Source organism: Notamacropus eugenii, chromosome 3, assembly GCF_028372415.1.
Source record: "Notamacropus eugenii isolate mMacEug1 chromosome 3, mMacEug1.pri_v2, whole genome shotgun sequence".
Lineage (NCBI taxonomy): Eukaryota > Metazoa > Chordata > Mammalia > Diprotodontia > Macropodidae > Notamacropus > Notamacropus eugenii.
The window spans coordinates 422,481,938-422,499,614 of record NC_092874.1 but is presented as its reverse complement, the minus strand read 5'-3'; positions in this window follow the sequence as shown (position 1 = coordinate 422,499,614).

The window sequence follows — 17,677 nt, the reverse complement described above, 5'->3', positions numbered from 1 at the left end:
ATAGATAGATAGATAGATAGATAGATAGATAGATAGATAGATAGATAGATAGATGATAGATAGCATTTGATAAGCACTTATTATGTTACCAGTACTTTGCTAAGCTTTGGGAACACAAGTACAACCAAAAAGAAAGACAGTTCCTACTCTCAAAAAGCTTAGATCCTAATGGTGGTGGGACGTACTCACAAAGGGGTAAAGTAGAAAAGTTCAGAAAGTCAGGAACAAAACTGAGAGAGAAGAGAGCATGGTTGGCCCGGGTGCTTTCTCAAATGGAGGTTCTGGGCAGGAACTCAACTATTTGAGGAGATTTCCACAAGGGTGAAGGTTTCTCCAGGCTGAGTAGACAACTGGAGCAGAGGTGGAAAAATCCAGAGAGAAGAAGAGACAGGAGAGTAAGGCATGATCATGGGCTCCTTGAAGGAGCTTTGTGTTCCCAGGATCTTGCATGTGGTAGACGCTTAATAAATGTTTGTTGAATTGAATCCAATGCCTGTTTGGCAGATCATGGACAGCAACTCCATTATGAGTCAATAGTGTGATGTGAGCATCAACAAAGTTAATATAAACTTAGGCTGCATTAATAAAAGGATAAAATGACTAGAACTAGAATGTGGGAAGTAATCATTCTGCCCTGGTCAGACCACATCTGGGTCTGAGGATGTTTAGTTCTGGGTGCCATGTTTTAGGAACAATTTTGATCTATTGAAGAGCAAGCAGAGGATGATGACCATGATAAGGAGGGAACTCAAACCTTGTCATACAAAATATTTCAATGGAAGGAATTTGGAATATTTTGACTGGAGAAGAGAAGGCTTGAGGGAGACATAATAGCTCTCTTCAGTTATATGAAGGGCTACCATGGGGAAGAAGGGTTAGATCTATTTTGTTTGAACCCAAACAGCAAAAGTAGGCGTAATTGTTGAGAGTTTCATAGGCCAGATTTTTGGCTTGGTATTAGGAATACTTTTAAACAGTTAGAGGTCCAAAGAAGTGGTCCTAAGAAGAATGAGCTGCTTATGTGGGTGGTAAGATCCTCAATCATTATAGATATTCAGGTGGAGGCTTCATGACTATTTGTAGGGGACATTATAAAGGAAAGTCTTGTTCAGGAATGGCCTTTGACATCCCTTCCAACTCTAAGATTCTCTGAAATCTCCCTAGAGACTATAATGGAGACTACAACAGGGACTAGAAAAGAGTCTATAGTGACCAAAGAACATGGGATGTCAAGTCAGAGGACCTGGGATCAAATCTGACCTCTTCTTTTTGCTACCCATGTAACTAGATGACCTTTCAAAGTGCCTTCCAATTTGAACACCCCACAAGTCTATGAATTTAGTTACAATGATTTGTCCAAATTTGCACAGCTCTCACACAGTGGAGAGAAAGAGGACTGTGTTAAGAAACAGAAGACCTCTAGGCACCAGTGTTTACAACTTTGTGTAAATCACTTTCTCTGGGCTTCATTTCCTTTACAGTCCCTTTCATTTCTAAATCCTCTCATCCCATGATCCAGCTTTTGAAACCACAATCCATTAAAACCTATCTCTCTAAGGTCACCAAATGACCACTATCTAATCAAATCCAAATTGCTTTTTCCTAATTTCATCCACCTTGACTTTTCTATAGCATTCAGCTCTGTTGGCCATCCCTTAGTTTTTGATTCTCTGTCCTCTGTTGGCTTCTATGATACTGCTCTCTCCTGGTTCTCATCTTTCAATTCCTTTCTCTAGAGTGTGGGTATCATTTAAAGTTCTGAACTTGGCACTCTTCTCATTACCTTTTCCCTCTGAGGTGTCTCATTCACTCTTAGGAGTTCTATTACCAGCTCTATTGAAATGATTCTTGAATCTACTCTAAGAGTACCAGTCACAGATATCCAGCGCTCTGCTGAATGTCTCCATTTGAATGTCCAACCACCATCTTAGAGGCAAGATGGGTAAAGACAAATTCATCACCTTCGCTCTAAAACCTTTCCCTTTAGCTGTCTTCCCACTTTCTCCTGTGACATTATTTTTTCCGGATTCATGAACTGAAAAACCTTGGACTTCATCAATTAGGGAATAGCTGAAAAAGTCATTGTATACGTTTGTGAGAGAATACATTGTGCTATAAGAGATGACAAGCAGGATGTTTTCGGAAAAACCTGGAAAAACTTACGTGAACTGATACAAAGTGAAATGAACAGAACTAGGAGAATATCGTGCACAGTAACATCAATATTGTATGATGATCTACCATGAATAACTTAGCTATTCCCAACAATACAACGATCCAAGACAATTCTGGATGTGTGATGAAAAGTACTATCCATCTCTAGAGAAAAAACTGGTGAAGCCTCAGTGCAGATCGAAAATACATTTTTATTTACTTTCTTAATTCTTCTCTTTGTTTTTTGGTCTGTGGTTTTTTTTACTTACATGGAAATGCATTTTACATGAATATACATAAATGTATATAGATAGATAGATATAAAACCTATGTTAAATTGCTTGCCTTCTCATTGGTGGGGAGAGAAGGATAATTTGGAACTCAAAATTTGAAAAAAGAATGTTAAAATTGTTTTTACATGTAGTTGAAGCAAATATAAAATATTAAATCTGGTACAATATGAAATAAGTTTATTCCCTCACTACATGACAGATCTGTCTGAGTGATCACATTTCCCATCAGACTTCTCTTATCCAAGCTAAACACCCTCAATTTCTTCAACTGCTCTTCAGATCACAGATTTAGATCTGAAAGTGTCCTTAAGGCCATCTGATCCAACTCCTTCATTTACAGATGAGAAGGCTGACATGTAAGGATGTGTTACAGGACTTAGTGAAACCACAGAGCCATGCCTAGAAATCAAATCTTCCAATTCCAATTTCAGGGCTATTTCCATTGAATTATGGTGCCTCCATGTGGTGTCATGTTCTTTCAGGCTCTTCTCTAGGCTGGTCTCCCTCCTCAGGACATGCTTCTATTTGTCAACATCCATTTAAAAATGTGGTACTTATGTAGCCCATGATGCTCTGGGTGTGGTCCTAGACACACCAGTTTTATGAATGCAATCTATTTGGGCAAGAACATTACACTGCTGTACCTGTACCTTTTTCACATGAACTGCTGTGAGGTAGGTATCCCCCATTCCACACTTATTGGCATCTATGTACAGGAATTTGCATTAATTGTTAAGGTCTTCCTCTTCATCTCCAGTCCTGAATCCCCAACTGGCTGCCATATTATTTTTACCTGGATGTCCTACTGGCATTCAATTCAACTCAAATTCAACTTAAGTTCAACATGATGAAAAGAGGGCTTACATCACTCTTCTGAAACCTACTCCATCCCCTAAACTTATATGTTTTCCTGAGAGTACTACCACCATCCTCCTAATCACCTAGTCTCCTAAACTGAGACCCACCTTGACTCTTACACCCCCCTCATTTCCTGTGTCCAAATAGTTTGGTTTTTAAACCAATTATACCTCCATTTACTTCTCTCATATCTGCTCCCTTCTTTGCACTCACTCTTGTTCAAGCCTCCATCACAACTTTCTGGACTACTGTAATAGCCTCCTAATTAGCCTCATGGCCTCCTCCATCTCTCTTCTCCCATCCATCCTTCATGAAGCTACCAGAATCATCTTCCTCTCTTGGGTCCAGGTCTCAAAATGTCAATCCCCTACTCTCTAACGAAGATCTCTTTCTGTTCTGTCTCTTATGATCTTACGACCATTTACCCACCCCTTGATGGAAAAGATGAAGAGACCATTGTAATTTGGAGAGAGGACAAGGTCAGGACCTGGGTAATCAAACAAGTGGTCATCACACTAAAGTGCAAGGAGAGGGGGGGCACGCTTCTCTGGCTTCTACACGTTAAAGCCTTGAGGACCTCCCAAGTGGGACTTCCTTTGTGGGCAGTCCATTTGACTTTTGGACAGCCTTAATCATTACGAAAGTTTGGGGGCTTTTTCCTTCTATAAAATCTAAATCTGCTGTATAGCAACTTCTACCACCACTCCTAATTCTGTCTTCAAATTTAGTCAAATCCCTCTAGTTATTGCCACCCTGTATCTTCCATCCTTGGACTATATATTCTTTGGGCATCATCAGATAATTTGAACCTATCCTAGTTTCTTCATTAATATTTCCTCATTCTACATCCTATCCTTTAGTGAATTATTATCCTCTAGGACTAATCTAATAAATTAATTCACCCTGAAGTGTTAATGACTGATCATGGCTGATTTGTTCTCCTCCAAGAGGTACTTGGATTTGACTAGATTTCTTAGAATTTAAAGTTGAAAGGGACCTTAAAGATCCTATTGCCCACCCCACCCTCTCACTTTACAACTGAGAAAACTGAGCCAGAGAGGTAAAATGGTTTTCCTAGTGTGAAACAGCTTTTGAAAGTAGCTAGACACAGAAAGGCTCAATATATGAAGGAATGGATGGATAGATGAATGGATACATAAAGCATGACATAAATGTAAGCTGTTATTATTATTTCTTCACCTCCTCCTGGGGCACCAATTGGGGAAGAGCTGAGGAAAGATAAGACCTATCCATCAGGGCAGTCACCACACTATCCCACAGGGTGGGGGTCAGCCAACCACCACCATGCCCTAACCCAGCCCTCTGCGAAGGGCCTGGCCAGCATCACTGTTGACACTGGTCAGGCAGCACTGGGGCCCAGGAGATAAGAAAGTCATTTACAATTGTAAAGACACTTAGCAAAATCAGCGGCTCTGACACTCGACCAATTGGTTCCATCTGGAAGCCAGGCTCATCCTTGGCAATAAAGAAAGCTATCCTTCCTCTGTGGCATGAGCAGTTATACCATATGTGGGACCCTCAGCACTCTCCCCCTTCCTACCTCTCTTTTGGGGATCTCTCTAGCATTTCCTTCTTTTTTTAAATAGAATCCTAGAACTATAAGATAGTCTTAGAAAGGGTCTTAGAACTCATCCAATTCCTTTATTATAAAGAAGGAGTCAGAGCTCAGAGGAGGGGGATGGACTCACTCAAGGTCACATGGCAAGTTGGAGGCAGAGTTTGATCTGTGATAATAGAATTATATATTTAGAGCTAAACAGGTCCATAGCAATTATGCTCATCAGTCCAACCTACTCATTTTACAGATGACAAAACTGAGGCCAAGAAAATATTGCATATTTTTCTGGGTGGCTTTTTTTGGGCAGGGGAAGAAGCCCATTTCCATCTTCCAGTTTCCCATCCTGGTAAGCTCATCATCATCTTTTATTCCTTCCTTCCTTTCTCCACTTTCATGGCTATCTTTTCTTCACAGCTTCTCTTAAACCAGGATCTTCATTACTATTCCCACAGCCACCATCCTAATTTAGATCCTAACTTATCACTCCATACTTGAACTATTGCGTGAGTATCATGGCTGGCCTCCATATTTCTTGTCTCTCCCCATTCACATTGCCACCAAAAAGTCATTTATATAGAATCAAAGAAGCCATATGGCATAATGGAGAGCAGGTCAGAGTCAGGAAGACCTGGGTTCAGGCACTGCCTCTGATGTCTATTGCCTTTGTCACCTTGGGCACTTAATCTCTCAGTATCCCAGGAAAATCAAGATTATAAGTTGTAGAACTGTTCCTGACTAGAACAGTTGGTGGAGGAATTTTCCTAACTGGGAGTTCACTATGCTGATGAAACCACAGATTTTACCCACAAATAAAATCATAGTGTTGGAAGGGTCTATAAAGATCATTTAGTCTGACTTCCTGTCCTATGGACAAGCAACTTCCAGGCTATGTTCACTTTCCTCAGTTACTCCTGTAGTTAAAGGTTGATAATGGCTTCTCACTGCCTACCACATCAAGGCCAAATTTCGTCCTAGTACTCGAAGATCCTCTCTAATTTTACCTCACCCTCACAAAACTTATTTCTCACAATTTCTCCCCACCCATGAATCTGCTACTCCATTCAGAAAAATTCTGTCATTGTTCCTGTCACAGAACCCACTCATTCCCATCTCATAAAATCATAAAATTTCAAAACTGGAAGATGCCTTAAACATCAGCTAGTCCAAGGTACTGTCCAACTCAGGATTCTTCATGACAGATGGCAAGCCAGGCTCCATCAGATATTTCCTATGATGAAGACAAAGATTTGAGATCATTCTGAACTTTGATTGTCACTCTCTCTCATAAGGCATTGTTAGACAGCTCTTGTTTTTAAGAAGTTCTCCCTTTCATTGATAAGATCTCTGTTGCTCTGAAATTTTCACCCTTTGGTCTTAGTTCTACCCTCCTGAGTCTGTTTCTTCTTCCATGTGTCAGTCCCTCAAATATCTCAAGACAGATAACTATCCTATTCCCACTAAACCTTTTCTTCTCTGGGCTAAAAAAAAAAATCCCTTTCCTTTAACTAATTTTCATATAACATAATTTTCTGGTTTCTCTCTTCTGGATATACTACAGTTTGTCAAAATCTCTCTTAAAATGTGTTGGCTAGAACTTAATTTAATCTTCCAGCTGTGGCCTGACTAATATTGGGGGACAATTGTTCTTTATTACAGACCCCATACTTAAATTAACATAACTCAAGATTTCATTAGCTCTTTTGGCAGATAACGTCATACCCCTGGCTCCTTTTCAGCTTATGGTCAGCTGAAATTCCCAGCTCTTAGCTGTTTTCCCCTCCGGGCTTCACTCCTGACTCTTTGGACTTTTCTACCTTACTCCAGGAGACTTCTCATCTTGGAATTTCACTCTGACCATGTCTTTCTTATCCTACAAGTTCACTTTTCCTCCATGGTCCCTTCCTTTGTTTGATTGGTTCCCCATCCATTTTGGGGGGAAATAACCAAATTAATTGTCTTCATTCTTCTCTGGAGGCCATTCTTGACTCTCTAGACTTTCTCCACAATGGCCCCTGCTAAGTAACCTTCTTTCTTCTTCCACCAACCCAACCCCCGCTATCTTTGCAGCTTCCTTTCCTCCTTGATGGCAGGGACTGTATTTCTTTCAGTTTATACAGCGCTTGACACAGTGCCTGACACATAGTACGCACTTAATTAATGGTTGCTGACTCTTGTTGTGTTTGTGTATCTACTTTTCTTAAACATACATATGAGCTTTTACAATTATCGCTATTAATTTTTGTCTTGCAGTTTGGATTCATTATTCCAGCCTGCCAAGATCATTCTGAACCTTGATTGTCATCCAACATATTGGCTGTTGCTCTTATCTCTGTGTCATCTGCAAATTTGGTAAGCATGCCCACTATATCTTTACACAAATAAATGGTAGTAATTTTGAACAGGACAGGGCTAAGTGTAGAACCCTGGAGCACAGTGGTATCAAACTCAGAAAGAAATGGGGTCCACTAAACATACATAAGGATCCCTACAGGTCACGTATTGACTTAGAAAGTCACATGCTAACATCATCTGTGTTCTATTATATACACACACGTGTGTATCAGTCTATAGATAGATAGTTAGATAGATACACATAGATAGATAGATAGATAGATAGATAGATAGATAGATAGATAGATAGATAGATAGATAGATAGAAACATCTTTAAATTTCCCAATTACATTTTAATCTGACTTGTGAGTATTATGGTCATATTTTACATCTTTGCTGTACACTAGATGCCTCCCTCCATGTTGACATTAATCCACTAATAAACATTCTTTGGGTATGATTATCCAACCAATGTAAATCCACTCAAGTATACCATCATCCAGCCCACTTTGCTCTATTTTGTCCAAATATAGGATGCTTTGCCAACTCTTTGCTGAAACTCAAATACAATATGTCCATGGCATTGCCTTGATATAGAAGGACAGTAGGCTTGGTTTGACATGACTTATTTTTGATTATCCTAGAGATCACTGCTATGTTTTTCTAAGTACCCACAAACCATTATAAAATGTCAGTTCTGCAAATTTATCAGGAATTGAGATCATCCTCACTGATCTGAAGTTTATGAAATCTACCTTTTTTTTGAAAACCAGAATGACATCTATTCATTTCACCACTCTTTTCATAACACTTTTTCTCCTTACATCCTCAAATTTTCCAAGAGGAAGCAGTGTGGTAAAGGAGAAAGGATGCTGAACTTGGAGTTATGGGACTGAGTTCAAATCTCAACTATCACTTACTTCCTGTGAGATATCACACAAGCCACCTCCTTTATCTAGACCTCAGTTTACTTATCTATAAAATCTAAAAGGTACCATCCAGGTCTAAATCTTTAAATAATTATTGAGTCACACCTGAATTCTTTCAGTTCATCTGGTACTGTAGATCAGAATACATTTAAAGCAATGCCCACTATTTGCTCTCCTCCTGTACCGTCAGTTCCTTCTTAACCATGCCTAGTCTACCTTTTCCCATTGAAAGAGCTTTTTTTCCCCTTAACATGAATGCCAGTAATGATGTTCTCATTTGGCCGTTGCTTCTGCTATACAGTCGGTCTGGAAGCCACTTCTCCTCCATTTCTATATCCTCTAAGGACTAGTTTAAAACTCACCTCTTCTACAAAGCCTTTTCTACCCATCCTGGTACATGCTGCTACTATACTTTCAAAGGATCCTGTATCTATTTCTCTGTGAGTGTTTTACCCTTTAATAGAAAGTAAGCTTGTTGGAGGCAGTACCTGTCTCATTCTTGTATTTGAATTCCCAGCATGTAGTACAATGTTCATCACATAAAGCTTAGGAAACACTTGTTACTTAATTGATTGAGACCAGGACCACCTAGCTCAGCACAGAACTGTCTTCTAATTCTTCCAAGTGTGCTAATTTTGTCTCCCCCAACTATATTGCTCTTGAGGACGAGGACCATGTTATATATTTCTTCTACATTCTTTACACTGGGAGTTCTTAACCTTGAAATGTCCCAAGGTTTGTGGATCAATTTCTGGTTTTAAACTTAGATGTGAAAAAAATTGTTGTTCGACTCTTTGACCCCATTTGGGGTTTCCTTGGCAAAGATCCTGAAGTGGTTTGCCATTTCCTTTTCCAGCTCATTTTACAGATGAGGAAACTGAAGCAAATAGTTAAGCGACTTGCCCAGGGTCACACTGCTAGTAAGTGTCCGAGGCCAGATTTAAACTCAGCAAGATGAGTCTTCTTGACTCCAAGTCAAACACTCTACTCTGCCACCTGGCTGTCCTCACAGAACAACAACAAAAAAATTACTTCTGTCTAATCTTTTATTCCCCTTATAATCCTGCATACTTTGTTTTATGCTTCTAAGGACACCCTGGAAAAGGGAGCCGTGGACTTCATTATATAGCCAAAGGGGTCTGTCTCGTGCATGCGCGCGCGGACACACACACACACACACACACACACACTCACAGATTAAGAACTCCTGATCTACATTATATAAAAGGGTCAAGGACACAGTCTATTTTCAACATTTTTGTCACTGTCTTAGAACAAAGGTGTCAAACATGAGGTATGTGCCCTGCAACACTCCAGCAATTAAAATCTAGTTGGGAAAGACTTAGAATTAACAAGAATACAGTAGAGCATAGATAATGTAAATATGTGGTTTCCTAAGTCAATACGTAGCCCATCTTTATACATAGTTTAGTGGACTATTTGGTATATTCTGTTTGGTTGAAATTTGTGCTTATGTGGTTGACCTTTAAGCTACACCAGCATTAGATAACTCTTCCTACCCTATGTTCCTATTTTTTTGTCTTACTTTAAGATTTATTAATGTTTTTTGCCTAAAAAGTTTTCCCTTTAAAGATGTGATTGTAAAACGTTTCCTGCAGTCTTACTTGTGACTTCATTTTTAAGACCAATACTTTGTACCTTTCATAGCTGTGATTTTGACTCTCTGGATCTCAACACTGTGCCTCAGCTTCGGTTTCACCCTGGAATCTCTATCCTCCATTTAGCCCCCTTCTCCCATGGACAAATTTCTCCAGTACCTCCATTTGGGGGAAGGGTCCAAGCTGGAAAACCTTTTATTCCCTTCCCATCTGTGCTTTTGACTTTTTGGGCTCAACCCCAAGGTCCTACACTGCGCACCTTCACACACACACACACACACACACACACACACACACACACACACACACACACACAATGTCCTTTCCAGCACCCTTTTTTATGCTTTCTTCCCCTATTAAATTGTAAGCTGTGTGAGGGTAGCAACTTTTTTTGTCACTATTTTCATCTCCAGCATTTAGCACAGTGCTTGACATACAGTACATAGAGTAGTATGTACTTCTTAATATTTGTTGACTTGCTTGCCTGTTTATAAAGGAATGCATCTCTAATTTCATAATGAACATCATTAGAGAAGTGTAATCCAGTACCTACATTTTAATCTACTGGTATAGCTTTCGAGTCAGGTTACACATATATTGGGAAGTTAACCAAATTTGACGAAGCTGGGAAGGATTGAATTATCCATGTTTCTAAAATTCACTTAGTTCCTAAGTATAGAAGGGGCTCAAACCTAGTGAGGCCAGATTCTCAACATCCTACTATTCTGCAGATAAGTCTCCTCATCTTCCAAACTAATGCAGAAAGCTTTTCTACAATGTCCCTGAGAAGTGGACATCTAGTCTTTGTTTAAACATTTCTAGAGATGCAGAACTCAGTCCTCATACAAAATCTCATAGGGCTACAAGGACTCTGAGCTACACAGCCAGATGGCTGGCTCTCCAAGTCTCTACCTAATTAAAATGGAAAAAATAATACTTAAAGAACAGTTAATAGCATTCCATACTAGAGCTGGTCCTAAAATTGAAGACTCGCCAAAAGCCTATTTCTTCCTTTCTCTCACTTTCAAAATTCTCTCCAACAGGCCCTGCTTCAGATCTTGATATTCTCAAGGCAATGAGTTACAATGTCGACGACCTCTATTAATTCAATTTAGTTGAACAAAGTCTTGAAAGTATGCAAAGACACTGTGCTGGATACTGAGGATACAAAGATAAAACATAGACCGTGCTTCCAAGGAGCTTACAATCTAATAGTAAAAGCAAAGAATTATGATGATACAAGAGAAACTGAGCGAAAAACAAGGGGAAATTAATTTGGAGCAAGTCTGTACAAGGCCTTGAATGCTAGGACAGAGTTTAATATTATTTTTTTGTAGGCAAAAGGGTTTTTGGATAGAGGTAAATAGAACAAGGTAGGAGTGTTGACTTAGGAAGATCAATACAACAGTTGTATGAAGGATGACTTAAGGATGGGGTAGAGACTTGAGGGAGGGAGACCAGTAAGGAGGCAATTACCATAATTCAAATGAGAACTGATTGAGGTTTGAATTGGATTCCTGACAGAGGGAATAGAACATAAGAATAAACGGGGATTTAACAGATTTCTGTAAAGAATCAAAGGGAGGGGAGTGATGAAAAGGGAAAGGGAAAAAATTTAAATTAAAATTTAAAATGAGTAAGGGAACCAACTGAAGTCAAAGAGACCAAAGTTTTGAGCCAGGACAGTGGTGTTAAAAAGTTAGAGAAGGGGGAAGAAATAGAACACATTCGGTTTGGGGCATGCTGCTTGACAAACCCCAAAATTTCTATAATGTTAAGTCTGGGGAAACTAAGTCATGGGTCACAGAACTTTGTCAAGGCAAAAGACCATCCCCATCCCAGTCCTCAACATCTGTCTCAACATCCCCCGCCCACCCAGCGGTGTTCGGCATTTCTTGTTTGGCCTCAGCTCAGGCAGGGTGGGGCGATTTGTCAAGCTTTATCTGGTCAGGTCCCATCTCCTTCCCCTCCCCCTAGGCTAATGGTAATACAGTAACTCAGCACCAAACTTCCATGGAGAGTTGCTGTCTCTCTTTGTTTTGAACCTTTTCCAACAGTCAACTCCAATGAGTCACCTGAGCTGCAACTAACGCACAGTTGGGTATCATTTCTGCAACAGGAAGACATTATATCCTTCACTGGGCGATCGCTAATTCCTCCTGACGGGGAGACGGTGGAGTAGGCATCCCAGGAGGAGAGGAAGATCTCTCATGTAGGCTAATCTAAGACAATAAAAGTCTTGAATAAAAGCTCAGATCACAGGCCAAGTCTCCTGGCACTACAGAAATGAAGCCAACTCATAATGTTTGTAAAAATAAATTCCCTCCATTCTGGGTAGGGCCCCAGGACGGGCATCCCTCCTGGACATGGCTGTGAAAGCTTACAGCCCAAAGGGGGCTATTCTCCCTTCTGGCTCCAGGCCTTGGAGTCTGTCTGTCGGGCTCTAGTGGAGGGGTGGGAGTGGTGAGGGAGTTATGGAGCACCACCCCGAAGGTTTTGCTTGGCCTCTGAAGTCTATCACAATCTGCTATTTCTAAAACCACCTGGATCCTCTGCCCTCTGCTGAAATAGAAGCCTGAAATCAACTGAAAAGATAGTAAAGGAGACCTCTATGCTGGGTCTGTGTGTAAACCATTGGGTCTTATTTTGAAAAGGAACCTTAAAGTCTGTCAGCTGACATAGTGTCCTCAGAGGGCTGAGGCATCTTGGGGCAGTGGAAGGAACACTAGACTGAGAATCACAGGACCTGAGTTCAAAAGCCATTTCTCCAAACCCAGTCAAGCCACTTTATGTCTCTAGGTCTCAGTTTACCCATTTATCAAATGAGGGCATTGGATCAGATGACCCCTAAGTTCCCTTCCAGCTCAAGATTTATGATCCTTTGACTGGTGCTCAAACCCTAGTTCTATTACTTGTGAGTGCAGACAAATCATGTCCTCCCTCTGAATCTCGGATTTCCCATCTGTAGAATGAGACCAGACTCTTTCTCAGGGTCCCTCCAACATCCTAATTGTACCACTCTAATGAAGGGATTGAACATAATCCTCACTTTTTAAAAGAACAGGTGTGCTCTATAGACCAGAGGACTTGAGCCTCTATTTCATTGTATGTAACTTGATGTATCCCAAAATAAATACTTCCATTTCATTGAAAGTTGAATTTTCTGGCATAGAACATTATTATAGAGAATAGACCTCACTGTTATGAGGAACTCCTAGTCGGGAAATTCCATCTACCAATTTTTAGAGCTGTTTAGAGAAGGGGCATGGGCATAGCTGGGGTCCATAGTGTGACTTCACAAATTAGGTGATCAACCAGAGGCAGGAAGATGGATTAGATCTCACCCTCACTGAAAACCTGGGCCCATCTCCAATACAACCACACCTACCTTTTGTCTATTGTCCCAGATGTTACCACACTCCTCTCTCCTTTTATGTAGAAGATCCAAATCTCCTTCTCACTTTCTCTCCCAGTCATTAGCCCCTCAGGCCAATTATAACCTAACTTCTACCTGGGCATAGAGCAGCTGGTAGGTGCCATTCAGAAATACCACTATCACTTGAGGTTCCAAGGGGAGCCCATTGGAAGGAAGGTTCTGCACTCTGGGGCAGTGATCAGGGAGTAGAAACTCCAGTCCTACTTCCCTGGTCCATTTTTGTATTGGGTTAGACAGTAGCACATGCATAAAATAAACTCATATACATGTATTAGGAGTTTGGGCTCAATTTTTTTTTAAGTGAAAGGAGTGGTAAGTCTGCTAAGAGTTCAGTGACTTCCCCAGGGTCACACATTTGTTATGTACCAGAACCACATCTTGAACTGAGATTTTCCTGGCTTTGTAGCTGACTTGCTATGTCATGTTGCCTCTTTAAAAACTTGTGCATTTTTTTAAAAATATAAGATACAAATAAACATGTCAATTTTTAAAAGGAACGCTCAAGTATCTCTTGTTATATCACCTCCCCCCGCATCTGTTGAATCTTACTAAGCTGTCCAGGGTACCTGTACTGGGTTCCAGCCCTGCCTCAGACCACTCTAACAGCTCACACTAACAATGTTTTATCCCACATTTCCAAAGCCATAAACACCCAGGGAACATAGACCCTGGAGGCCTCATAGTGAGAGAATTGTTCATTGAAATCCACATATTTGAAAACTCAGAGAAAAAGATAATAAAATACAGTTTCCTCCCTTTTTTGCAGAGGCAGGAGACAAAGAGTATGACATATTACACATACTATCAGACTTGATTGATGGATTTTGTTGAACTGTGTTAAAAAAAAAAAAACTTTGTTACAAGGAATCCCTCCCTGGGTAGGGGAAGTGGGAGGGGCTTATATCGAGATGAATGTGATGTAAAAACAAAAGATATCCATCTCAATGTTGAAAAGACATTGTTGGGGGGAGGAGCTGCTAAACCTAATTCCCATTCTTGCCTTTTCCTGACTTTCATAAGGAATTATTTTGATCTCAGAATGCTTTAGGAATTTCTGAGTCCCTAAAACAGGATTCAGTCAAAAGAGCCACATTTGAAGCCACAGGCTCCCCACTCCTGCTAAGTGTGTGTTAGTTTGGATGTAGAATCAGAGAATCCTAGATTAGAAGGACATTCTGTAACTTCTTGAAGGTCTTGTCATTTCCAGTCTCAAATTACCACCGGGAAGGGCTTGTCCCAGACTTGGATGTACCCTAACGTTCTACACCCTGTACCTCTGTGATCTTGACTTCTCACTCCAAAATATTCTTCAGGGTTTATGCAAGATCTCCTCATAATAAGATGTGAGTTCCTCTAAGGGAAGGATTATGTCATCTTTATATTGATACTACCAGCACTTACCATAGTGTTGGGCACTCAATATAACACTTTTGTAGAAAATTCATTCACTTCATTCATTCATCCAGACCAACTGATTTTATACAGGGAGAACCAAGGTCCAGGAAGGTTGTGACTTGTCTGCTGACATAGAGGCAGAGAAAGAATAAAAACCCAGAATCCTAGGCTATTTCCTTTTCCGCTATAAATCTCAAGAGAAAATTAATTTGAGCTTCACTGGGGAAAATGTGTGCCCTCCTCCTTCAAAACTTTTGCAAAGAAGAAAAAGGTTAGGGACTGAGCGGCGAGCCACCGAAGTTTGTTGCTAATTTTTTAAAATAGGAGGATTCAGCCTGACATGTTTACAAGAGAATTTTGAAAGTTACTTCTAGCTCTAATATTCTAATTCAACAGAAAAAGAAGTTTTCCGGCTCTGTCTTTTGGAACATTGAGTATGGCCAGTGTCCTTGAATTAGTCATTTCTCAGTGATCTGAACTTTTCTGCCCCCTTCTAATGCGGATGGGAGCAGGGGGGTCCAGCCTAATGGGAAAAGGACAATTACTTTTTGAAAATGATAAACAAAAACAAGACAATTTCCCCGTCGGAGTCCTCTCTCTCTGATTTGCACTAGTCTCTGGATGGGTCTTTGGAAGGAGCAGGGCACCACCTAGTGGCCAGTCACCCCTTTGCCACCCCTTCAGCATGATCAAAGGATGTTAAGAGATGGAAGAGATCCCCTTCACTTTGCAATAAAGGAAACCGAGTACTAGAAGCTTTCCCAAGGTCACACAGAGAGTAATCAGCAGAGTCAGGATTCAGGGTCAAGTTCTCTAAAGGCACCACTCTTTATAGAAGACTCAATTGACTTGGGGGGGACAATTTAGGAGAAATTCCCGGGATAGGCATTAAGTCAGCCCCAGGTTTCTAGGTGAAATAATCTGCTCCACCCTGGGAGAAACATACAGCTAGCTAGATCGCTGGGTGCTGCCAACAAGAGCCAGAAATGTCCAGCCAGAACAGAGGCTCTGCAGTGGAGCACAGTGGATGTAGTCAATAGGAGGAGCCAAGAGATCTGGGTTCTTAATCCCAATTTGGCTTTATGATCCTTAATGTCATTTCTGTTCGAGCTTATTTCCTCATAATATAAAAAAAGGCATGTGAGGGTGAACGAAAAGTCCTTCACAATCCTAAATCGTATGGTTCCCACCAAGACGGTAATGGTGTGGTGTGTTCTAGATGGACACTTTGAGAGACAGCATGGTATAATATATTTATACAGAACTCAAGTTTTGTGAAAGCATTCTACAAATATCTCAGTTTATTCTCACAACCCTGAGGGGTAGAGGGGTTATTATTATCCTCATTTTACAGATGAGGAAACTAAGGCAGGCAGAAGATAAGTGACTTGCCTAGAGTCATATAGCTAGTAAGTATGTGAGGCTGGATTTGAATTCAGGTCTCCAACTCTTTATCTACTGCAACACCTAGCTGGACCTAGAATTGGGAGACAGTTTCAAATCTTCATCCTGCTATTTATCATGAGTATGATCCTGGGCAAATCCCTTTCCCATTTCTAACCTGTTGTGTAAAAATAGTAAGGAGAGGGTCCTAGAGCCTTGTCTCCTAGAGTAACAATCTACCAATCCCTCCAAGAACAGACATTCTAAAAGGATCTGAGAGTTGGAAGAATCCAGCTTTTGTCCACCCTTTCTCATCCTCAGTATACAGGTGAGAAAGTTGAAAAGACCCTTTTACTATCATAGATGGAAATTTCCTAGGATCAATGGCTTTAGTCAGGAAAGGCTTTCAAGATCATCTAATTCAGCTAGCTGCTTCATTATAAAGTGAAGGAAGTTGAGACCCAAAGAAGGGGGCTGATTTGTCTAGGATCACCTACATAGTAAGTAACAGAGCTGGATTTGAACACAGGTTCTCGGATTCCAGTTCCTGTACTCTTTCCTCATGTCTGTATCAGTATTTTACAAAAAATGTTAGAAGTCCATCTGTCTGTATGACCTTGGGCAAATTATTTAACTCCGGATTCATAAAATGAGGGTGCCAGACAAGACAATATCCAATTCTAAATTCCATATTCTAATCTGTTAGCAGTTTAAACCTAAAATACGGGTTCTAGGGAGGGCCAAGAGGGATCTCATTTGCAGGACTTAGGGGAACAATTTAGGTGAAATTCCAGGAATAGGCATTAAGCCAGGCCCGGGTTTCTAGGTGAAATAATCTTCCTCCCCCGCCCCCCGGGAGAAATATACAGCTAGATCCAACATGAGAATGAGAACGCTAGTGGAAAATGGTTAGAAGTCAGAGCTGGGCCCAGGTAAGTAGGAAATGTTCATTGGATTCAGTTCATGTCATTCTTTCTGGTTAAACCTACTTAAAGTCCTTTGCAACCAGAACTCAAAAGTCAATACCATAAGGTAGGGCCATTTCAATATGCAAGACTGCTAACCAGTTCTGAGAAACACAAAGAAATATGGGAAGGGCTGGCGTTGAGTGTAACATGGTGCAGTCATGGGGACCGACCTGGGATACTAGGTGTTGGTGAAGGGACTAAGCATCACTGCAAAGGATTCACTACAACAGGAGTCAGTCTAGTTTCCCCAAGGCTGCGTGCTTTTGGTTGCTGGAAGGTAGAGAGACAAAATAAAGGAAGCCTAATGGGCACACAGCAGCTAGGATGAAAGTTGTTCTCAACCTCCTAGGGGTATTTCTTCACAGTGTCAGACAAGCAGAAGGCAAAAAGGCATAAGATGCCACCTAATTTTTCCTGTTTGGTGTCAACGCTGTTCCACTAATAGCATCTATCCTTCAGACCAGATCATGTATAGACAATAGGGGTATAAATCTTTAAGCTTCTGCCTTCTATTCAGGCAGAATGCAAGTCAATGGAGTGAGAATTTTAGAAATAGAAGGAACCTTAGAGAGCATTCTAAACAACTTCCTCATTTTACAAATGATGCCCAGAGTAGTTAATTGAGGGGATGTACTAGAGGCCTTTCAGCTCAAAAGGCTCAAGGTCACACAGCTAATTAATGGTCAAGATGGCATGAGAAGTCAGATCTCCTGATTCCTAAGCTGAAAGGC